At 39.4% G+C, this 26,008-nt stretch overlaps 1 protein-coding gene across 4 annotated transcripts in view; it reads left to right on the forward strand.

Moving 5' to 3' along the window:
* The window catches only part of esrrga (estrogen-related receptor gamma a), a 184,640-nt gene that overhangs the window by 13,082 nt on the left and 145,550 nt on the right, over positions 1-26,008 (forward strand). For 2 of the 4 annotated variants that reach the window (XM_042396332.1, XM_042396155.1), the window contains exons 1-2: positions 6,201-6,886; positions 9,513-9,561. The gene's annotated coding sequence lies outside the window, so the exon portion shown is untranslated. Of the gene's footprint in view, positions 1-6,200; positions 6,887-9,512; positions 9,562-26,008 lie in introns of those variants that run through there. The other 2 variants (XM_042396274.1, XM_042396235.1) reach the window with 2 other exon arrangements.

The raw sequence follows: 26,008 nt of genomic DNA on the forward strand, positions 1-26,008 counted from the left end.
TACTCTCACTGCCAGAAAAGGGATACAAAAGTCTCACACTCCAGCTTTAACTATTCATTAGTGTGATGGCGAGGGGGAAGAAACTGTTCCTATGTCTGGTGGTTTTGGTGTACAGTGTTCTGTAGCGCCTACCAGAGGGGGGAAGTTGCAACAGGTTATGTCTAGGGTGTGAGGGGTCTGCAGTGATTTTCTCTGCCCTTTTCCTGACTGGAGGTGTACAGATCCTGGATGGTGGGCAGGTCGGCACTGATAATCTTTTCTGCAGATGTGACTGTCTCTTGCAGTCTGTTCCTGTCTTGTTTGGTGGCCGATCCAAACCAGACAGTGATGGATGTGAGAACAGACTCGATAACTGCAGTGTAGAACTGGATCAGCAGCTCCTGAGGCAGATTTAACTTCCTGAGCTGGTGCAGGAAGTACATCCTCTCCTGGGCCTTTTTGATGACTGTGTTGATGTTGGACTCCCACTTCAGGTACTGGGAGATTGTGTATCCCAGAAAACTGAAGGAGTCTAGAGTGGACACAGAGCTGTTGAGTATGGTTGTTGTGACTGTGTATGCAGACTCCTCTCTGTCTCGGATGAGATTGGTCTATAATGATCTAATTTTTTGTGTAAAATAATTTACTAATATGGAGGTTAAAGAATACCATAAACACTGTCATGATTATTGCAGATTATCACAGCATGCTACCCCATGTGCTGAAGAAGATTTTATCTTTGTTCCCAAACATCTGCATTTTCAAAAATAATAATAATAATAACGTCATTCAAACACTTTATCCAAAAATGCATTCATTTCAATTTGACTTTCTGTTGTTATTTATGTTTTCCCAGTTTGATTACACCCACCAAATCTCTTCGTACTCTCTTTCTAACCTGATATAGATCCAGAAAAAAACAAATACATTATTTGAAAATTAATGCATTTGTACTTAAACTGACCTCAAGGTAAGGCCTTTAAGAACATTGTGAGTTAGATGTATTCTAATCAAACTGTAAAAACTTCACATTCACAGTAGTGCAGTGCAGAAATGGCATTTCTTTGACAAGTTGGAAAATTTGCCAATTCTGCATCCAATCCAATAATTGCAGCCAGAATCCCACCAACAGGGCAAGAGAAAACCCTGTGCGAAATAAGCTAATGAAATCAAACGTGCGGTGCGGTTTTGCATGTTAATGCTTGCAGTGGGTGTCGATAGTGTTTAAAGATGTCAGCAGGTGGATAGCGAGATGGATGGCCCTCTGTCTGCCTTTCACTTCCCACCCCAAGGAAGTTAAACAGCATCTGCCTTAAATAGAAAACTTCAATATCTATTTAGACAGAGGGAGGAGAGACAGGAGAGCGAGGGAACGATAGAAAGGGGTAACGGATGAGAGCGAAAGAGAGAGAGAGAGAGGGAGAAAGAAAGAGTTGAAATAAGGCAATAAGTCCCTGACCTCAAGTGCACATTGCGACACATTGACGCTGTTGTCATTTGTTAATCAATAGAAGTGCTATGCAGGCTATACGTTTAATGGCATGAGATTGGCAAACCTGTAACAAAATTAAGGGAAGACTAAGACCACGGCCTGTTTTTCTGTTCAGTCAATTTACAACCTCAATGACTTGTACAGTGCTGAGGTAAACATGACTTTGAGTCTAACACCACTGCCACATCAAAACCTTATGAGTTCGATTTGGCTTTAGCATTAATGCAGTGAACTTCAACTTTCTCTCAAGTGCTGAGAAAAAAATGCATACTTCAAAATTCTTAGATTTCCATTCCTGCTGATTTTCTTGATTCTTTGTATTCACTAGCCTAAATACAAATACTCCATGCATATAATTTTAAAGTACAATTAACTAACAATTACATGTAAGACAGATACACACTTTTTAAAGGTAAATCTGGCTATAAAGTTATAATCAATGTGAGGAAAATGTCTCATGGAAACTGCGTGCGTGTGTGTGTTTTATTGTGTAGCCTACCCTCATTATACTCCATCTTCATTAATAACAGCTATGCTTTTTAATTTCTTTTGCAGGGCCTAAATTAAATGTGTCATCCTTTAAAATAAATAGTGTAGATCTCGCATGTCCTCTCTTTCTCGCTCTTCCTCTGTCTGTTCGTATCATGCACACACACACACAAACAGAGAGGTGCTTTGGGATGATTTACAGGATAAATAAAGCATTGCTCCAATTAGTCTTAAGTCAAATAAATTAGTCATAAATTCAATCAACTAGATATTATGGGGTTTAGATTCATGATGTTGGTCGCTATAGAAACATGTTCTCTAGGCCGCTACAGTATATTAGTACCGGGAAGTAAAGATAATGTGGTGTGACCATGCCAATGTAAACCCAAGAAAAACTCCAAAAAAAAGTAAATCAAAGAAAATACATTCCTGCATAATTCTGTTCTTAATAAGTGCATCAGTGGTAAATCTCATTTTTACAAAGTCTTAAGTGGATATTATCGGCACCTAGACATATATAAAGTATAATATGATGATGACATGATGACAAGAGGACAAAAAGAGTCAAATTCAGTCACAGTCTTACCAAGGTGCAAACACAAGGTGTTCAATAAAATGCTTCAGTAAGTTCAATAACAATCATTTCCCTCTCATTTACTCTCTATTACTGTATGTAATAATGATTCAGAATGTTTTACATTGGCTTTTCCAATTTGGAGTAAAAAAAACAACAACTTGATAACAAAAAATATGTTCTATTGCCAATTAAATGGGGATACTTAATACTAAATAAGAGTTTCAGTTATAGTGTTTGAATGAACATATTATTCCAATTTCAAGCCTAAAGTTGAACTAACTTCACTTTAATTTTATATGATAAATATATTTTGATGTAGTCTCTTAGCCCACTGCCCACAAAATATGTGCTTTGAGATAACATATTAATGTCACCGTGTGGCCTAGTTGTAAGAGACTCTCTCATATCCAGGCCCTCATGGGACATCTTTGATTTGTGATGATCTCATCTTGGTAACGGCAACTCAGTAAACATGTATCTGTTGCTACTGAAGACGACTCATAGCTGTAAGCCCCAAATCTAAATATAATAATAAAGGGAGAATTTACATAAAATGTTTATGTGATGGTATAGGCTCATTAAAGTCTTTGTCTTTTGAGCAAAGTAGTCTTTGGCATCCACTGTGAGTCCCGACATATCAAGACATAGTTTTTACTTTACTGTGGCAAATGCTCTTTTCCAAGCTAGTAGTATCCTGCCTATACTATGAGGCACTACACATACTGCTACTTCTATCCATCACCCTGGGGGACATATAGAAGTCGAGGAGCACTTGAGAAGGAATGAACAAACTTCAGCATTCACACCGATCTCCCGGCTCCTCTTATCTGTGTGTGTTTGTTTTACAATACCTGTGTCTACTGTATCTGAGCTGGCGTCACTCCACCGCTTTTTTTTTTTTCTTGCTCTTTTATTCTTTCCCTCTGTGTGTCGGTGCATTCATCTTTCACTGAGAGCATGGCAGGGCGCGATCACTTTGTCCTCTTGTTCATTGCCGTTTCTGTCCTCTGTTTTTCACGCTGTGCTTTTTTTCTCTGTCTCTTTTCTCTACCCCTATTGTTAGCTGCTGTTCTCCCCCCCCCACCCCACACTCTCCCTCACCCTCTCGCTCTCTCACTCCTGTTCAGTTCCCTCTGTGCTCGCTCCGTCTCATGGGCCCTGACCTCCTGTTGTGACCCCTCAGAGCCGCGGTGACTTTGGTACACAGTGCAGCCTAGTTGGTAGAAGTCAGTGCAGAGGCTACAGATATGAGCTGCAAACTTTTTTTCCCTCTAGTCAGCATAAAAGTATGTGTGTGTGAATAGATCCTGTTGCATGCAAGTCCTCCATCTCTCTCAGTGTGTGTGCGTGTGTGTGTGTGTGTGTGCGTGGTGGATCCTGTTGCATGGTAGTCCTCTATCAGTGTCTGCCTCCTGATCTGATTGATTGTTCTGGGTAAATTAGGACTGGGCGCTGGTGATGGGGACAGGAGTGAGTTACACCCTTCACCCCTGTCCTTGCCCTCCACCCTCTTTCCCTTCTCCTCCTCTGTGTCCCTGCTTTTATCATCTTCCCCTCTCCATGTCCTCGTCCTTTCCTTTCCCTTTTATTTCTCCTTCTGTTCCTCATCTGCTTCCTTTCCTTTGTTGTTGCTTATCTTCCTCCTCGTCACAATTCTTCCACTCAGCACCAAATGTTATGTCATGTGGCCTCCTGTCCGGCCACCCTTCATATTTACATTTTCACCCTTCCCCTATTAAGGAAATAATGTACAAATCAGACTCAGAGATGCATATTTTTTGTATTACAAATGCAGTTACCTCATTATTTATTATTAACATTCCTCACTTTTACGTTATCTCTGAAGAAATACAGCATATCTCTGTATTGTAATAACGTAGGATCACTGATTACAAAACAACTTCTCCTGATGTGTATAGATATGGATACGCATGCATCCTACACGTCTACATTGCTGGTTGGATATGTACCTCCATACTAACATGTGACAGGATTAAAATATGTATGTAAAAATGTATGCCTCCATCAACCAGTCAAGTTACAGTTTACATCTCTGCACGTCCAGACTCATATAATATTTGTATTGAAGACTTTGAAGGAATTTAATAAAACATATTAAGTGTATTTTCCGTGTATCTGTTCACATGTTTGGCCAATAAAGCTGATTCTGATAGAGCACAAAGTTGTAGCCATGACAGTAGACAAAGCTTCAGATATGGATGTTGCTGCAAAGAAGCTACAAATTCTAAAACGTGGATGCTTCACACACATCTCCCCTTCCGTTCCTGAGTTATGGCGTTGAATAATGGCCAGAAAAGTGTTTTTGCGGAACATTATGATGTCACACTGAAGTTGACCTTTGACCTTTTGGATATAAAATGTCATCACTTCATCATTTTATCTTATTAGATATTTGTGTGAAACTTTGTCATACTGTAATTAGCGTATGAATTCTTGAGTTATGGCCAAAAACGTGTTTTGTGAGGTCACAGTGATCTTGACTTTTGACCACCAAATTCTAATCAGTTTATCCGTGAGTCCAAGTTGACATTTGTGCCAAATTTGAAGAAGTTCCCTCAAGGCGTTCCTGTAACATCGTGTTCACGAGATGGGAAGTACAGACGGATGGATGGACAGCCACAGCTGTCACCGATGTGGAGGCATAAAAACATGATTTGAGAAGTGCAAGAAAATGGCCTCAGTTATACAATGATTATATATGAAATATTTACAGTCTTCATATGTCAAGTGAAGTAAATGTTCATCTGGCAAGAAAAACAGTTACTTTTGTGTAAGCAAAAGTCTCAACAATACCTGGAATTATACTTAAACAATAATTATTATTTACTTGGTAATACATACAAGTGGTTCACTTTATGTTTTCTTATGTTTTCTATGGACTTCTTCTATTTTAACAATGTCGGAAAAAAAACTCAGTGTGGTGATTTCTCTGTAACTAAAACTAGGCTGATTGATCCCATGAGTGATAGGCCACTGCTGATGAGCATTTCCATAGCAAATCAATGCTGCTTCTTTATCAATGCAATAGTAACATGGCTTTCCTTTAGGCCTATATGGCTACACTGTTCTTGATAAAAATGAGACGAGCATTTCCACCTATGATTCTTTGAAAAAAGGCAGTACTAATGTGACTGGTATGGGACTGTCACAACTTTCCCAATACACAGTTTATATCCAACTGCTGAACTTAATAGCAAAACCTCTCCTCTCCTCTCCTCTCCTCTCCTCTCCTCAACATAGTTTTTACTCTTAAACTGCTGAATTGGTAACATTGTCAAAAAAGATACCAGCAAATGTGGTTGGGAAACTGGACCCCCCTCCTCCATAAATAGATGTTTGTTTCTGCTCTGTGTTTGTTTGTGTTGCCTCTTTCTGGATCGGGTCTGCAGGGACCATTTTTCAGATAAGACAGCAAGGCTTTGGGGAATACTTAGACTTCCTCTTTTCTACCCTCCCCTCTACTTCTCCCCTTTCGTCTTGTTGAGATGTCTCGTCTTCTCTTCTCTTCTCTTCTCTTCTCTTCTCTTCTCTTCTCTTCTCTTCTCTTCTCTTCTCTTCTCTTCTCTTCTCTTCTCTTCTCTCCTCTCCTCTCATCAGTTTAACATTTTTTTGTCATTTTTAGTTTCATCCATATTCTTTTTGGCCTTCCTCTCACCTGTTCTATTCTTCTATTGTCTTTTTTTTTCAGGACAAAATGTACTATATTTTTGTTTCAGACTGACAACCTTGCATTTCTCTAAAATCAGTTTAATATTTTCAAGGATACAGCATACAGTCCATAGTCCAAATAATTGTGTCTGTCCATCTGTCTCTTTTACATGACTGAAACATATGTGATGCTTCCACCGCATCTGCCGCTGCTGCTTTACAGTAAAGCTGTTTGTTTTTCCTGCAGTAGGACTCCGGTTGACTGTCTGCAGAACGCTGGTGTCCTGGAGTGGCACATCAGTTTGGTCAGTTCGCCCAGCACTCCTTCCTCCTCTTTCTCCCTCCCTTCCTCTTTCTCTCACTTCCTCGTTCTCATACTACCAGCCACTTGAGAAAAGAGAGAAGCCCTGCTTCATGGCTTAGAGAATGAGCTCTGCCTCTCAGCTGCAGACCGAGAGCAGAGAGGAGAACAGAGAGAAGGGGAGAGGAAGGAGTAAAGAGGAGAGGAGAAAGGCAGCGACACACTTGCATCTGTTGTGGCAACCAAGAGGCAAATGAGAGTGTGAGAGAGGCAGAGAGAGTATGCCAGAGTGAGAGGAGAGAGAGAAAGAGAGAGGAGATGTCAGACAGCCGTGTCCTTGAGAACTGCACCACAACTCTTTGAAGAGAGCCGGGAGACGGTGTGAGTAACGTGCATCTCAGCGGGACATGTGTGTTTTATGTGTGTGTGTGTGTGTGTGTGTGTGTGTGTGTATTGCATGGTTGCGCATGTACAGTACTGTTAGTTTGTTTGTGTGTTTGCGTGCGCGCGCCCGTGTGTGTGTGTGTGTATGTGTGTGTGTGTGTGTAACCTGCTGCTTGCACGCTGACCTGCCAAGCTCACAGTGAAGTGGGTTTGGCTGCCGATCTTCTCTGCTATTGTCTGCCTGCCTAAGTGTTGCTGACAGGGGATTATGGCAAATACAAAACGCCGTATGGACCAAAGAAATACAGTGCCAAACTTCATAGACACAAGCATGCATGCATGAAGCTACATGTTGAGAGCTCTGTTTGATAGCACTAGTTTGTGTGTGTGTGTGTGTTTGTGTCAATGCTAGCATACATATGTGCCTTGTTTAGTTGTCTGTTTTGATTTTGAAATCTGCAGCATTTAATAGTTTGTTTTGAGGTGGAAATTGACAATGGTAAAAAGCAATTATACTCTTGAGTATATATTTTATATCTTCTTAGAGTTGTGCATCATGCAGGAGCTTTCAAACCACCTGTAACTATTCACAAAAGTCCATAGTGAGTTTATAATAAAATTGTGAACAATCTGTTTAACCTATGGTTCTACTACTGTAAGGAATACTAAATAATAGTTAATAAACTGTTTAGTAGCCTGGAAGTTAATTATTAATACTCTACAGGTTTAAAGAGGAAAATTACTACCTGCCAAACTAATTTGAATTCAGCTACTGTACTTGAAATGGGTTTGTGGTTTGGGGGTTGTGTGTTCGAACCCTATGTGGTCTAGGGATCAGAGCCAAACGGCGTGACCCATTGAACTATTTGTAACTAATCATAGGCCACAAGCCACACAGCATGCCATGGAGCCCAGTTGGGTTACACTCATCAAAATATAATAAGCGTTAACATGTCACTCATGTTTCTGAAAGCGTTCTAGAAATGTATGTCATTACTGAAGACGTGTGCCATTTTATGACATTAAGTACCAAACGGCTGACATCATGAGGTTGGCGGGCAGATGAAACACCCTCTCCTTTCACATTTACTATGAAGTGCAACCAGTGGAAATACATTTCATAGGTAGGATGCCATCACACCCTAATCTAAAAATTCCTGGGTTGCATCATGTCTTATGAGGCAATGTGGGGATCATATGTCCAGTATCATCTACTATGTTTGATCATTTATAGGGAGACAAGTGTGTCAGAGCTCATACTCCTCAGGATATATTTACATATCAAATTATAGCATACTAAGTGCATGGATAGCATACCAAAGGATATATATCATTTCTCTTTCCTGCGGCACCAGTTATGAAAGGCCTATCACAGGATTCAAGGTTCCAATCAACATCAGTCTTGTATCTTAAATTATGTTGATTCTTTTAATTCTTTATACCTTCAAAGGTAAGCCTTGTAAGACTATATATAAGCACAATATTTCTGCTTTCTGTGTTGTTATGAGAGCTCCAGTTTATTACAACAGTATTCTGCACAGTATCAGTAATATTAAATCGCTGATGACGGATGTCCTGCATATCCACGTATTTCTACTTTGACCAAATTATTTGCTATCAAACATACTTTCCACATTCCCAGTTCCACAGTTTCAGTTGTACCACAGCACAGTTTCTTCTCATGGTAACTATACATTGCAGTGAGTATATAAAATAACTATGTTTACATAACATGCTACAACCTGTTACTCAACAGGGGCATCTAAATTCTAAATTTAACTTTAAAATACATTTAAAAATGTTTTTTCTATGGCATAGTATAGGAAAACAAGTGAAAGACGTACTTATGTACTAAAGTCTCTCTTGCATTAGTCTTTACAGGTAAGGTTTGCTAAATAGGTCACCAGCCTGAAATTTATTGCACAAACTAATTTATTTGAATGATAAATATTATGTATTTTAATGTACTATTGTATACAGTACATGGTATGAGTAAATAATTGTCATCATAATTCTTTTAACTAATGTGCTCTTAGCATCAATGAACTGCGAGGAGTAACAGGCAGAGTTGATGTTGTCCACGGTATATATTTAGACTTTAGAAACTGTCCCCAGGGTGAGCATGTAAGTGTGCAGTATGTAGTGTGATTGTGAGTCTGAGAGCATGGTGTGCAAATGTTTGTGTGTGTGTGTGTGTGTGCATGCAGTGTGTCTGTGTGTGGCGCAATGTGTTTTAGGCTGTTCCAGCCAACCAATTGAGGTCAGCCGCTCAATAATTAAAGCATGTCACTGGTTAGTGCACGAGCTGGGTCGGCCAATCAGAGAGGCTGATGTCAGATCAGAGTGACAGAGAGTTTGGGTGAGTGTTAAAAGAAAGAGAGAATTGGAGGATAAGGAGAGACAGAGCCCAGGACTGAGAGATGTGGAGATGCAAAGTTTTAAGACTTGAGATGTTTTCCATTCATATTAGTATTATTAAAAAGTGTTCAGATCTATTCACTTGAGTTGCTGCTGGTCAGTCCTATATACTGTGTCCTACCATGGGTGTCTGTTTTTTTTGTTGCCGTATATGTTGCTCTGACAAAAAAGTTACAATCATTTTTCATTTAACCTTATTACAGTATCTGAGGCCTGAACACACCTTACAGCAATTACCCAGAAGCATATCAGGTAAGAGGAACAGTGCAATCAAGTCATATTGTAAATATAAGCTGCTTTTCTGATTTAAATAACACAGACAGAAAAAGTCGCAATACTATAACTATAGCCTACTGTACACCTTTTAGTGGAAACAATATTGTCTAACTCAAAATAGTCTTTGTTTATTGATTCCTTATTATATTTTAATATTTCAAAGGTCTATTGCCTGGAGTGATGCTGTTCTTAAAAGCATTACTACTTTACTCACTCTTCATAATAAGAAAATTGTAAGCATGCATTTTGTGTTAAGTTGCCCTCATCTAAGTTGTACATTACATAATAGGATGTTAAAAATGAAAATCGGTTTGTCACTTTTTATTATTAACAAATGATGAGTAGTTTTTATTCACATTTATATTGCTGATTTATTCGTCACAAGCTATGTTTGGCATTTTGAGGTTAAGTATTCAGATGGTGGTTAGCATCTCACCTAGTTACCTACAATAGGAGCTGACTGGGAGCTTAGTGGAATTTGCATGTTTTCTCCATATTTGCATTGTTTTCCTTTGGATGCACTGGTTCCCCAATTACCAGAACACATGCCTGTTTCCTATTAGGGACACCCTCGCCATGATCAAGGCACTGACCTCGGCTCACAAGTGGAGTTGGTCTCTGGGTGTTGCACCGTGTGCCCAGCCAACTGCTCCTAAATATGGGTCAAATGCAGAACATGAATTTCCCCAAGGGATTTAATAATGTAAAACCTAGTTATTTTGTATTGCTGATGATCAAAGGCTGGTTTTCCTGGTCTAACTACCCTGGACATTGTGATGGCATATAGGCAGAAACACCTCTGTGTTAGTGAATGTCCACCATGCTGAAGTTTGATTAAGTAGAGATATACAATGAAATGATGAGAAGCATAGGATCATGGGTACACTCATGCTAATGTGCTGATGTCAAGATGTTTTCTTTCTGTCAGTAAACTCACCATGTTTTACCATTTAGATGTTGACATGTATGAAATAACTCATTAAAGTCTATTTAGTGTAATGGACCCTGAGCACAGCCAGCTAATCAGACCAGTGGCTCAATTTTATATAAGACAGGTTTACTCAGGGCTCCATGGTGCTGATTCTGCAGCTGTCAGTGGTGCAGATTTGGGAACTAGTGGACATATTCACAGCGGCTCTCACCAATAGTAATATCTGCTGTCAGTGGGAAGCCAATGACACATCTTTATTAATCTCACATGTTTCTACTTGTTTGTTTGGTTATATAACCGTATGTGGTTGGGCCCTGGTTGCTGGAGTCTTTGCACCATAGCAGTTTGAGCTGTGAGCTTTATCCATCATTTTCTGCACTGTGTGTCACCTATCTTAGTGTTGTGTAGTCTACATAGAAAATGATATTTTGATTCCACTACTGCACATTTCTAAATCTTTATATTTTAACTTTTTTTTCTGTCAGTCTGTGGTTACTTCAGTCACATTTTTGGTAATCAGATTACTGTATACCATTACCCCCAAGGCTTAAATATCGTCTGCAGGATGTAAGCTGACCACAGACTAGGGCCTGATGTGAGCTTTTATTTATCTGGAAGCCTGGGTGATGTGAGTTCCTATTAATACTCTATGCAGTGGTTGCTGCCTGCCAGCCTGATGATACACACACACACACACACACACACACACACAAACACACACACACACACACACACACACACGCAGATTGGTAATCAGAGACTTGAGGCTTCTCAAACACTACATACTACAGTCCACTTCAGGCCCTGATGATGTCATTATGGACAGCATATCCTTAGTGACATCACTGTAAACAGGAAATTAATTAATGTAGAACAGACTAAAAGAGAATTTACAAGACATTCCTCCCCAGAAAAATGACACAATAGGCCATAATATCAGTCACCCGAAAACAACCCCATGGTTATTATTTTAGCAATGATGATGAAGGTGGCTTAACTTTAAGGAAGTAATAACTTGAACCCGCACCACATTTCTCTAACTTTAATAAAAATTATCATTTTAACCCAAACCATGATCTTACCTAAACCCAACCAAGTGGTTTTTGAACCTAAACCTAACCAGACCTTAACCACAGTGTTGACACACCATAAAACATCATTGTTTTTTAACAGTGATTTTGTAATTGTTTTGCATCTGGTCATTTAATCTGGAGGACTTGTTGGATTTTACTGCGTAACTTCTTCAGTCATAGTTCTTTCCTGGTTTTCCTCCTCTCCCCTACTTACTTTCTATCAACTGCGACATGTATACGTGTATTGGTTCAGCACTCTGCTATATCAGGAGATCCACTGATATTTAAAACACATGAGAGTAGAGTTATTTCATAAAAGGACAATGATGCACTGATGTTTCAAGCTCTTGGCATACCTGCCATTTTTTGGAGTGATTGCTTTTATTTTCATTTTTGTTTCTTTCTTCCTTCTTCCCTTCGGAGTGTCTTCTTGGGTACTTGTGCTTATTTTACTGTCATTGAAAAAGCCAAACTCATTTTTATAATTTTAGATTACTTCGTTGCCCACTTAAATGTCTCTTGTGATTCATAGCTCCATTTCTTGTTCCTCTCAACCTTTTGTTTCAAGTTGTTGAGTCTGTCCACTGGTGTCTCTCTGTTCTCTTAAAGTCTTCTGTATTTACTGCTAATCCTTTTTATGCTTCTCCCAGCCAGAAGCCCCAGTGAGATCCTGTAGATTTAGCCAGAGGTTGATCTCATGATTAGTATTCAGCTGTCAGAATACGTCAGTCAACTTTTGGAGGCCCCTCTCTATCCTCACCCTCCCACCATCATTTCCCCATTAAAATCTCAATGTATACCTCTGCATTGTAGTGTGTGTGTATGTGTGCTGCACCAGGATGTACGTAGCCGCGTGGTCATGAAGAGAGAAACCCTGTGTGCATTAATGTAGATACACATCCAACCTCCTCCTGATTTCCCAGGAAGTCGCCCTCCATCATCTTAAATGACATGAAAAGAGCTGGAGACAGATATACTGTATGCATGAATTAATTGGCTTGAATAGGAGTATTTAGAAGCTTAATCCATGGGGATTAACGCAAGAAGCCCTCTCCGGATTTAAGCTTCTGCGCGTTTTAAGCAGAGGATTGTTTCATTTCACTCCATCCTCCTCCTCCTCACATGCCACCACCTTTAGTTCTTAGTCAGTGAGCCTCTAAAAAGCTGTCAAGTGTAGGATTAGCCATGTAGAATGCCACTAGATAGCTGATTGCCCTAATAACCTTTTAAAAAATATAATGATTTTTATTGTGACATATTGTTTTAATTCCAGGTGGGTTGCTTTTGTTTAGTTGTGCCTTTCATTTCTGCTTTTCACACACAAAGATACTGCTGCTATTACAGGATTAGTGCAACCACTTGATAGATAATAATAATTGTGATCTTAAAGAACAGTGACATATTGTGAGGATGTAGTGTCCCTGTTTACATGTGAGGTGTGCATTTGGTAGAAACTGAGCCTTTAATAAGCTGTCAAATCTAGAATAAGAAGCACTGAGTACTAACCAGTCAACAAAGGCATGGTAATGCTCAAAACAAGCTACTTAGGACATATCCCACAATGTCTGAAGGTAAAAGTATTTATACCTGTTCTGAGACGCCACACTCAAAAGCAGGGCGAAAAACCTACTGTCGTAGAGTGGGGCAATTCACAATAATCATTCAGATCGGGATAATGGCTCACACATTTGGAAAGACTCTCCTCGAAGGCATTCATGGTGTTGCACTTTGTTCATTTGCTAGACAAAAGATGTTTATAGGTTCAGTGAAATGTTGTTGTTAATGTGACACATGATATACAAACTCCAGTACTATGTATTAGAAGGAAAAACAATTGTCTTTGGCCCTGGTTTTTACTTTACAGCCAAACTAGAGTTATACTGTTTTCACAGAAAATGTCTTCTCTTGTCTTCTTTCTTCTGCTCTCCTTGCCTTTTTCTCTGTACTCTCCTCTCGTCTTCCTCTCATCCTTCTCCCCTCATCTTTGCCCTCCCCTTTTCTCTGTGCACCTGTCTCTCTCACCGCCTCTTCTCCTTCCCTCTCCTCCTCTGCTCTCATCTTTTCCATCATGCCCTCTCTTTTTTTGTCTTTCTCCTTCTGCCTCTTCCCTCCTTCATTTATAGGCTTCGTGCTGCAAGTCTATGAGATACTGAGCAGATCAATGCCTATAGATTGGCTCATTGGAAGCCATTAGTTATGGGTTTTTATAAAGCTAGTCATTATTGTGCTTAATCTTGCAGAAAATTAAATTTAGAGTTGTGTACAGTGTTTTGGTTAAAAGTTGTTGATTTTTCCCCCTCTCACTCACCTACCAGCTGCTGTTTTTCTCTCCTTTTTGCATGTGTTACGGTTGTCTGTGTATGTGCACATGTGCATGAGCACATGTGCTTAAGCCACAGAAAGAATTACTGACAACCCGTTGAAAGCGAACACGCGCACACACACACACACACACACACACACACACACACACACACACACACACACACACAGAGGTGCATTAGTGTCACCGTTAATAAACCATCACGTATCCTGGTCATGCCAAAAAACCCTTCAAGAAAACTACAACAACATGGCTTGGCCACAGTACTGCACACGTACTGCAGTTTTTTATTTCTCAGTGTTGGCAAATTTCTCTATTGTCAGAGCCTCTGTACTCAATGGCTTTAATAACTTAAAAGTGATGGTGATGCCGTTTTTTTTTTACCCTGCCACTTTGCTTTTGTTTTTCAAAGAGCACTGTGGCTCAGTCCTGGTCAAGCTTTAATTTTCAGAATTGGACCATTCACCATCATGAACTCTTGGACACTGCTCTCCCTCTTCTCTCCCTATGCCTTTTTCCTCTACCCCTCTACACTTCCCCCGCCCCATTTCCTTTCTGCCATTTTTTCCCTATCTCCCAATTGCACAACAGCCCCCACCACAGGACCGCAGATGAGAATACACTTTTTTTTCTTTTTTTTGGCACTTTATTAGTTTTTCAAGAAACATAAATGATATGTAACTATATCAATATACAAACATACACAAGACGAATAAAAAATAAAATAAAAATACCTTAAAAATGGAATAAATAGAAATGAAAAATAGAAATGTTTCTCCTACAGCTAGTAATCACCAATATCCAACTTCATCCCACCATACAGTCAACATAAAGTGAGGCATGCTAGGCTTCCATCCCGCTCCTAGTAGAGGAGCATATCAATCATCTCCAAATCCGTTCCACTGACACAGTATACTTTCCAAGTCTGTGTGTTCAAGATAATTAAGAAAAGGACCCCATACTTTTTTTGAATAGCTCTTGTTCTTCCCTTAGTTCCTTCTTTTAGTCATTCACCAATACTTTTATTTACATTTTCCCATAAAAGTGCTATCATCCGTTTTGCCTGTAACAAACATAGATTAAAAAGGATTTGCTCTTTCTTCCTTATATTATGTTTTTTTGGATAACAACCTTATAAGAAAAACTTGGGCTCCATAGTTGATTGTATTGATAAAATCTCTTCCATCATATATTATATCTCTTCCCAGAGCTTTTTTTTTTTTTTATCATATTACATTCCCAAATACAATGGAAAAATGTTCCCTTGGATTGTCCACATTTAAAACACAAATCTAGGATATTACTATTATATTACTACATTACAATTATTTAGCTTTCCTGGAGTAGTATATGTTCGCATCAGCCAATTATATTGTAAAAGTTCAAGATGGGCATTTTCTGTTTGTGTTTGAGCTTCCTTGCAAGCATCTTCCCGCTCATCAAATGAAATGCCTTCCCATAAATACTCTCTCCAAACTCTAAGTTTAGCTTTGGAAGACTCAGGGGACCCAGTCATAATATCCAGATATTATGACTGTCCTTTTAAAATAGTTTTCTTTAATGGTGAATAGGGAGGAATAGTGGCTGTTTTTGGTTTGCTCCAATGAAGCTTCTGAGTTGTAAGAATTTGAAAAAAAATTTCCCAGCTAATGTCATGTTTAATTACAAGCTCCTCAAATTACAGTTTTGTCATTTTCAGTCAGTTTATCATCATTTAGCCCATATAAATTCTGAATTTTCTACACCCCCTTATCTGACGAAGTCCTAAACCCACCTACCTGGAGTGAAATCTTAATTTCCCCAAATTGGACTAAAACATGAGAGAGAAAGTGGTTCACCCAGGTATTTCCTCACCTCATACCAAACATTAATCATGTTCCTAGAAATGGGGTTAGTAGTTTTTTTCACAGTTTCTTAAGACTAGCTGAGTACATATACTATATATTGGAAGAGATAGCTCTACAGAATGGGACTCCATCTCTCTCCAGGCAGGAGGATTGTCATTTGTAAAATAATATATAACAATTCTCAATTGAGCTGCCCAATAGTACCAGAGAGGATTAGGATACTTGAACCCCCCTCTATCATAGGGTAGGTACAGGAGGGATAAGTGTAATCAGTGTTGTTTGTTATTATAGAGAAAATGTGTAAATCATTTCTTTAACTTTGAAAATAGATTTGAAAGAGGAGGCAGTGGGATGTTCTGGAATAAATAAGGCAATTTGTCGAGTATATTCATTTTCGGAATATTGACTCTTCCAATTAAAGAGTTTGGTAGAGATGTCCATCTATTAATTGAGCTGGTAATTGATTCCATAATAGGATCATAATTAGAGTTCATCACATCTTTTATATTGGGTTGTATATTTACACCCAAATATGTAAAATGATTTACAACTTTAAACTGGGAGACTTGTGCAGTTAGATTACTCTCTTCGGAATTTAGAAAAATTAGCATTTTTTAAAATCCCTTCTAACAAGGCTAGAATGGACCTCTCCAGGTCTCTGAGAAAAACAGTGACATCATCAGCATATAAACAATACGGTGATCTGTTTGACCTATAGTTATACGAGAGATCTCTGTATAGGACCGTACAGCTATGGCAAGAGGTTCTATTGCTATTATAAACAAAAGTGGTGATAAAGGTCATCCTTGTCGACATCCTTTATGGATCTTAGTTGGTTTTGATATTGTATTTGTATTGTAAGTATTTCTGCACTGGGGTCAGTATGTAACAATTTAACCCATTTGTAAAAGTTTCCCCACATCCAAAGCATTCAAGGACGTCAAAAAGATAGGGCCACTCAACCCTATCAAACGCTTTCACAGCATCTAATGACAGAAGAGCAGTATTTGGTATTTCCCTCTGGCTGTGTAGAATGTTCAGTACCCTCCTGACATGGTGAAACCCTTGGCGACCCTTAATAAACACACTTTGTTCTTTCTCAATTATCCTTCAAAGTATGCCTTCCAGCCTTTTCACAAGGATTTTACATAACACCTTTATGTCCAAATTAAGAAGACTTATTGGTTTTAGATTTTCACATCTATTGCAGGGTGTCCCTGGTTTTGGTAGCAGCGTAATCAAGGCTTCCCTCAAGGATGGTGGAAGGATCCTGTTTTGAAAAGACTCTAATAGCATATCTAAAAGATGGGTCTGTAATTTGGATTTTTGTAAATATCTATAGGTAGGCCATCTGGCCCCACAGCCTTCCCAGATTTCATACTTTCAATTGCATCAGAGACCTCTTCTAATGATAATTACACTTCCAAACTGGATCTAAGTTCTTCTGGGATACTAGGTATGTTGAGATCATCTACGAGGGTTTTTTGAATTTGCAGATCTACATTTTTGTTAGAATTATATAGACTTTCATTAAAAAATCTAAAAGCATCATTTATTTCTGTAAGATTTACTATATTATCCCCTTAGCTGCTCTGTATAGTAATGGATCTTTCATTTTGTAATTGTTTGATGAGCCAAGCTAATATCCTTCCAGATTTTTCTCCTGGTTCATAATATGTTTGTATAAGTCTTAATGGACTTGCCGCTGTTTTAGAAGCTGAAAACGCTTTAAAAGCTTCCCATCTGACACACAATGATGTTTCTGATGCATTTGTCTCACAAAAAACATCAATTTGTTCACCAAGTTAGGTGAGAAAATCTGAAATTTGCAACCATTTTTGTTGAAATCACCATTTAGATGGGTCTCTTATCAGCCTTGAATCTGCATAAGCAGTGAGATTGGTGCATGATCCAAGAAAAAGATACCATTGCAGTCTCAATCCTTAATTTTAGAAACCAAATTTGCTGATATTAAAAAGTAATCAATACAGGAATAAGATTGATAAATTCTAAAAAAGCAAGAATACAGCATCAGGTTTTGATTCTCTTCAAATGTCCCTCAAGTTTAACTCATAAAATTAAGTATATCTTCCCTGCTCTTAGTGTGTGACTTATCTTTCCCTAATTGTTGGTCCTTTGTTGAATCCAATATACAATTAAAATCTCATGCTATGATGTAGTTATCAGTAACTGCTGAGACAGTGTAAAACAGATCCCTGAAAAACTTTGGATTAGGGTTTGGCCAATGAGCAATGCCATCGTCCATCGCCGATGACCACTGAGCCTCTACCATTGTAACATCGTGATTTAAAAGCCCCCACCACTGCAGAATGAATATAGGGGAAAAACTGCCATATTCACCATTAGGCAAGTCTGTCTCTGTTTCTTTGCTCTAGCTGCCTTTGCTACAACCATCCTGTCCTTATAGTTCAAGAACTCCATGATGAGAGTTCTTGGTGGGGCATTGGGATCTCTCCTCTGACCTATTCTATGAGCTCTCTCCAGTATTAACTTAGAATGTAGCTGTGCCAAATTCAACATTTCTGGGATCCAGTTTTAGAGAAATGCACATGCAACCCCTCCTTCTGGCGTCTTCTGGCAAGTTTACCACTTGGGTTGGATAGTCTTGCCTCTAAGTCTCCAACTTTATCCTCTACACTCTTGTTTTTACCTTCAAGAGTTTGCACTTTAGTTTGCAGGGCGCTCATGTCATCCTGGGTAGTTGAGATTCTTATTTCAGCCTGTGCAACACGTTCTGAGCCTTTGCTTATCTCCTTCCTCACTCCCTCTAATGTTGTTAGAATGCCATCAAGTCTTATGGAGAAGTCCAATTTCAAAGTGTCTATGGCAGTGAGAATTTTCTCAGAGCTAGCTCCCTCCGGTTTGGTTTCACTCACTCTTATTAGCTGCCATTGCGTAGTTATGCTAACATTAGTGCACAACCTACTTTAGCTTCCAGGTTTGGCTTGGGCGTTCCAAAGTTCGCTAGTTTAGATTGCAGCATTTTTGTACGATTAACTGATTTTTCTGCTGCAGTCGACATTCGGGCACCTTGACATGAATAAAACACAATGTTTTGTTATAAAAACATGGGTTCTAACAGGATTTAAGCCAAAAAGTGGTGGAGCACTAAAAGTTGCGTCTTCCTAGCAAGCTACCATAATGGGAAGTCCTGAGAATACACTTTTAAGCTGTAGCTGGGGCACTGCATTGTCCTGTCAAATGAACCAATGCAAAAAAATATATAAATATCCCCTTTTCTCACCTTGCTCCTTCCCTCTCTCGTCCTCTTACCTTATTCTATCTTTCATCTCTATCCTCATTCTTTTAACCCTCTCCTTCATGTCCCTCCCTGTTCCAATGCTCCCATCCTTCTTTTTCACTCTCTTTAACCCCACTTACTCATCCCCCCACCTGCTTTCTTGTCATTCCCCTCTTTCTCTTTCCTCTCCTTCACTTTTTCCCCTTTCTTTTTCCTCTGTCCTCAACATCTCTCCTGTTTCCCTTCGTCTCTGTTCTCCTTGTCTCAGTCCCCTTCTCTCTCCATCCTGAATCCCCTTTTGCCCCCACACCCCTGCCCCCACACACCCACATCCTCTCTAACTAAACAATAGATGCCTTGAGCTCTGAAAGATCACTTCCCATCCCACCCCAACACCATCAACACTACCCACCCTCCTCCTCTCCCACCCCATGATGATATGCAGAGTAGGGCAGCAGCCTTCTTTTGTTTAGCTTAGCGCAAATGAAAATTGCTAATCAATTTTTACCCCCTCTTATTTCATGGCGTGTAGTTCCTGCCCCTCCCCTGCCAGCTGTCATTGTGTGGTTGTGGCGCAGGGCTGAAAGCTTCATTAGCAGGAGGACAGCATGTTTTGCCCCTCAGCGCTGTATTCATGGAATTACTAAAGATAGATAGGACACTGCCTGGTGTTTCTCATAGAATTAACGTAAATAGATTGTTCCTTGTGTGTCATGATCATCTTTTTTGTCAAAAGAATGACAGAATTTACATCATATTATTTGATTACAATTAACCATTTTTGATATCTTACATTAAAGTTAGAAAACTGAGATTTAGTGAAGCTGTCCATTGGCAATTCGACAGTACTTTCTTTGCAGATTATCAAAAGCCACAATAATTAAACTAATCGAGTAACTGTGGCTATGATGTTCAATCACACTAGCAGAGCACTTGGAAAACGCCCAACTTGACTCTCGACAATTACATTGTTATAAATGACCAATCTGTGATATTCAATTTAGTGATATATAGTGATTAAGCTTATGTTGAAGCTGGGTGCATCACGTCAGCAGAATGTAAGCGACTTGCATGAGACCTCAACTCAAAAGTCCATGCTGGCTTTAGCAAACAGAGCAGCCAAATATGCCTTAAGTTAAGTTTTAGTTCACTTCTTTTTCTTTTAGTAATTTTATACTCCCTCTTCCTTTCATTTTAGTGCTCACTCTCTCTGTGTTTCACTCATCTTCTGCTGCCTACTGCATACTTTTATTCCAGAGTACTGAACTATGAAGCATCAAAAATGTAGAAATACCCAGGAAGTGAAAGCTGTTTTATTCTGAAAGAAGAGCAGAGCTTTTCCCAGAAGAAATGGCTCGTGTGTGTTGTCTTAGTAGTCTTGTTATACACTAGCTGTGTGATATGCAGGGAATATGTTCAGTCATGGAATGGGCCTTCATTGAACTTAATTATATATAAATCTCTGAAGGGCAGGTGGACCTATGTGACTGTGACCAAAAGGAGCAAAACTGAGTGCCTCTTGCCAACTACTCCCACACATATTAAACTCACTGCGGTTACAGGTGCGACAGAGCACACGTCTGACCACACCCAATCGTATCCATCAGTGATGATGTATAAACTAGAGATCTAAGGGAAAACTGATAACTTATAAGACTAATCAGCCAATGCTTGCAATATATTGCAGTCTAAAAAGTGCACTGTCTGCCATGTAACTAGCAACTTTGGATCTTGTGAAGCTGGTCAGGACTCTCAACTTCATGTCCTAGTTGATGACGTTACTGTATATCTAACATCTGATGATCCTGTACCTAATATTGAAAATAAGCAATAATGATTAGGGGTTGTTTTTCATGTAAATACACACATTATTAATAGTATACTATATAATTCAGTGGGAGCTGTAACAGAGAATGTTGCTCTTGTCCTTGTTCTTCGGCGGATGTTACTGAGCACTTCCCATAGAGCTGATGTTTGCCTCCTCAGCATAAGAGAAGTAGGCAAGTTAGATGCGGCTAATACAAGCAGAAAGTGCACAGGTCATAAGTCACAGGATGGCCAGTGGTAATGGGATGGAATGAGAGAAAGAGAGAGAGAGAGAGAGAGAGGTGGGACTGGTTCTCTAGTGTTTCACAGTTGATACAGATCTCTTTCTTCAGCAGTTCCTTGCACTCCAATTCTCCTCTGTACTCATTTATATGACCACCTGTCTTTTGATGAAAGCAGAAATGTGAAGAAAAGGTAGTAAAGCAAACTGTTCAACCCTTCATACTCAGAGGTGTGTGTGTGTGTGTGTGTGTGTGTGTGTGTGTGTGTGTGTGTGTGTGTTGTGTTTGTTGTGTGTGTGTATGTGTTTAGTCTGCCCTAGTTTGAGCTGTTTGTCTGTTTGAAACAGATAATCACAGGCTCTTCTGTCTAATGTCAGAAACAGTTACCACCCCTCTATGAGAGAATATTTTCCACAACCACCCAGGGCCAAACTTAAATCAACTAAAACCAACACTTATACATATGTATATAAATGAATACACATTTTGATATGTTATAATGCATATAGTACATTTGTTCTTTTTCTGTTTGATCAATCACCTTGCCCAAACACTGTTATATAACACCATACCAAAATCTTATGAAATTCTCCTCTTCCTCCCCTTTCCCGCCTCCAACTTGTTCTTGAACCTAAGTATTGGTGTCATGATTTTCCTCTCTCATTCTGTCTCTGCTTGTTGACCGTAGTTTTCCATCCCCTTCTATTAAAAGCCCAGGGATCTGTTTTGTCAATCCATTCCACGGTGTCTAGTTGCCTCTTGGGTGCTATTAATAACACTAGCGAATACAAATATATTGATACCTTCAATCCGGTGATAAGAAGACATGACTGTCTTAATTCAATCAGACTCCTTTTTAAATGTCCCCTGGTCATAGAGAGTGAAGTGGCTGTCTGGTGTGACAGTGTTCATGTATGTCTAGCAGGGTGTACGTGGTAATCCAAGGCACTGATGGTGCTCTTGGCTTCTTTCCTTCTTTAAGTATCATGTACCAGCCTTAGTATTTTCATTGAAACAAGATCATACCCACCAATCACGTGTATTAACATATAGGACCGGTGTCAAGTATAGATCTGTCATAGAACATACATGAGTACAAAGTACATTGAGGTCAACAAGCCTGAATGACAATTTGCCACATTTGTTGTAGGTCTGCCATTAAATAGTGTCATTATAACCTAAAGTTCACGAAATCTTCAGCAATGCCTTAAAACATTATCCCAGATAATGTATATTAGCCATCTCAAGTGTACTTAAGGAAATTACATGAGCAGATACCCTTTTTATATCTACAAGTGACGCTCACAAGGGACAGTATGATGGTATTAACAAGGATCAAGCCTTTTTCAGTTTACTTTTACACAACACACAGCTGTCTCTATAGGTGGTAATGGTGCAAGGTCCCTGTAGTTACAGATACTTCACTCTTCTTATGAGCTTTGGTTTTTAGAACCACAAAAGAGCACTTAATTAGGAAAACCATACTAATACTGGTTAGGGCCTCCCTTTGCTCTCAAAACAGCCTCAGTTCTTAATGGCATGGATTTAACAAGTTGTTGGAAACATTCCTTTGAGATTCTGGTCCATGTTGATATGATTGCATCACATAATTTCTGCAGATTTGTCAACTGCAGATTTGTCAGCTGCACATTCGTGCTGTGGGTCTCCTGTTCTACCACATCTCAAAGGTGTTCTATTGGATTCAGATCTGGTGACTGGGGAGGCCACTGAAGTACAATGAACTCATTGTCATGTTCATGAAACCAGTTTTAGACTACTTTTGCTTTGTGACATAGTGCATTATCATGCTTGAAGTTGCCAGTAGAAGACAGTTAAATTGTGGCCATAAAGGGATGCACATGGTCAGCAACAATACTCAGATAGGCTGTAGCCTTCAAATGATGATTAATTCATATTAAGGGACACAAAGTGTGCCAAAAAACATTCCCCACACAATTACACCACCACCACCAGCCTGAACTGTTGACACAAGGAAGGTTGGGTCCATGGATTTGTGCTTTTGATGCCAAATTCTGGCCCTACCATCTGCGTGCCTCAGCAGAAATAGAGGTTCATCAGACCAGACTATGTTTTTCCAGTCTTCAGCTGTCCAGTTTTGGTGAGCCTGACTGCAGCCTCAGATTTCTGTTTTTGGCTGACACGAGTGGAACCCGCCGTGGTCTTCTGCTGTTATAGCCCATCCGCCTCCAGGTTCGACATGTTGTGCAATCTGAGATGCTTTTCTGCTCACCGCCGTTTTGAAGAGTGGTTATCTAAGTCTCTGTAATCTTTCTGTCAGCTCAAACCGGTCTTGCCATTCTCCTCTGACCTCTCTCATCAGCAAGGCGTTTCCATCTGCAGAACAGCCGCTTACTGGATGTTTTTTGTTTTTCGCACCAATCTGAGTAAACTCTAGAGACTGTTGTGTGTGAAAATCCCAGGAGACCATCAGTTTCAGAAATACTCAAACCAGCCTATCTGGCACCAACAACCATGCCGTGGTCAAAGTCACTGAGATCACATCCTTCCCCATTCTGATGTTTGATGTGAACATTAACTAGTGCTGTCAATCAATTCGGATTTCATTCCTTATATTTTTAATATTTGAATTATATTTGAATTTTTAATGCTCAAATTTAGCCTATTTTTAATATTTACTATGTATACACAGGCTTATGCATTGCCAATGCCACTATCAGCATGTGGTTGTTATACGTTCTGTCCACTAGAGGGCATTCCAAAATTACCAATAAACAGGTGATAGCTCTCTCGCTAAATAATAATTAAGCTTAAGCACAAAATGAATAATGTTAAATATAAATATTAAAGAACCTTTTATTGTACTGGATCATAGTAATTAAACTACGCACTTAACTGAAATATAAATAAATCCACGTCAGTATGCACTTGTTTACATCAATAAGTGATGTGTTATTTGGGTCGGAATGCACTGCAAGCCCAAATGAAAGCGTAAATAGGAGCTCTGTGTCGAAACCGCATACTGCAGGCTGCAGCACTCATCACTCAGGCTCAAGTCCTTTTTACTGTGGGCCTGTTTTTTTTTTTGTTTTTTTTTAAATTTCTGTTTGTTGACGAAAATCTAAAAACTTTCCACACATCGCTTCTTAAATGATCAGGAGTGGTTATCTCTGTGAGTGCATCGCTTTCTGCCATTTCTGATATTGTGACATTATGGTTGCACATTGACATGAGATTTCCATTTAGTCAGAATCAGAAAACTTTATTGTTCACCAGACGTGACAATTTTCACATTTGGGTAGGCCAAGACGAGAAGGGCAAGATTTGCTAATGTTAGCCAACACATTTATAACATAAATACACATTCGAATAGTAATTTCAGCATTCGATTAGTATTAATTTTTTTACTATTTGATTTATATTCGACTCCCGAAATTCAGTAAAAGCTATAACATTTACTGAAGCTCCTAACCTGTATCTACATGATTTCACACATTGCACTGCTGCCACATGATTGGCTGATTGGATAATTGCGTGAATAAGCAGGTGTACAGGCGTTCCTAAGTGCTCATGAGTGTTAATGTTTATATTCCGTTTTATGATCTGACAATGCTATGGTTGAAGTTTGGTTAGGTTTAATCACAAACACAACTTCGTTAGGGTTAGGAAATGATTGGTGTTTAGTTTAAAATTGCTGCTTAAAAATTTGCTATTTTGTTGAATCCCCCATCCACTCCAACCAACAACCTTTGTCTGTGTCATTTTATAAAATCTATAACGTAACCCAACTTCCTACCAGGCTCCCAATGGACACGAGTCAGAATTCCTATGGCCACTACAGAGCTTTGTCATTTGATAGTTCCCATAGGCCAGAGGTCAGTGGGTGACCGCAGAAGGATCAAGTGGACCCTTCCACATGTGACACGAAAGACCATCTTTGAACAGTCAATCTCCTTACAATCTCCTGTCCCTTATATCACCACCTGTTTCTTGAGCGAAGTGTTATGCTTACATTATAGACAACTGAGTCAATTCACTGGCTAGTGAGTAAACTCCGTTTGCTAATAAAGACAGTATGGTGTGGTTGAGAGAACCAAAAATAACTATAAAGTGGACCTTGTTTTAAAATGAAAATATTTTGTCAAAAGTCTGTATGTGATCTTGTGTGTAAAATTACCAGAGCTTACCAGTAGTGTAGCATGATAGCATATAACACAAATAGCTCTACATCTTTCTGACATGTCAGCAAGCAGTGGACTGAAACCATTTACCGACGCCAATGAATTTGTGTGTTTCTATTTGCCTGTGAGCTCTTTGGCTCTGGCAAAATCTGTCTGGATCGAACAGAATATATGTACGTGTGTGAAGAGAGAAAAGTATGGAAACATAAAGAGATTTCAACAGAGAAACAGGACGAGAATAGAGAAGATAAATCACTGTTTTCGGTATGCCTCAGACAGGCCATTCTCAGCTGCATCTCACCATTCTCACACTCAGCATCTCTCTACCAGTGTGAGTATGTTTGTGCTAGTGAGCAACTGGCAAGTCAAAATGAGTGTGTGTGTGTGTGTATGTGTCTGTGTGTGAGTGCATGCTGCAGTGTGTTTTGAGCCCAGTGGAAAAGCAGGAAGGGTTGCTAATCCGCGCGACTGGCCGAGCAGAAAGGCCATTCATATTTATAGCTGACTGAATCACATTCTGTCATACAGATGTCCAGTACTGAGACCAGGAACAAGTATTACTCCAGAACAAAACAGAAATATGGGTTTAAAGGAAAACTCGGACCAGAGCCATATTTTATAGCCTGCCCAGTCACCCTTTGATACATATGACACCATGACTGAAAAGTAGAGAAACTCATTAGACCCAAATATGGTTTACAAATTGGCTACAGCCAGCATGATAATCTGCTGAGTCATCCCATCCCTCTAGAAACTGAGCAAGAACCACAGAATGGGAA

Source organism: Thunnus maccoyii, chromosome 1 (genome assembly GCF_910596095.1).
Source record: "Thunnus maccoyii chromosome 1, fThuMac1.1, whole genome shotgun sequence".
Taxonomy (NCBI): domain Eukaryota; kingdom Metazoa; phylum Chordata; class Actinopteri; order Scombriformes; family Scombridae; genus Thunnus; species Thunnus maccoyii.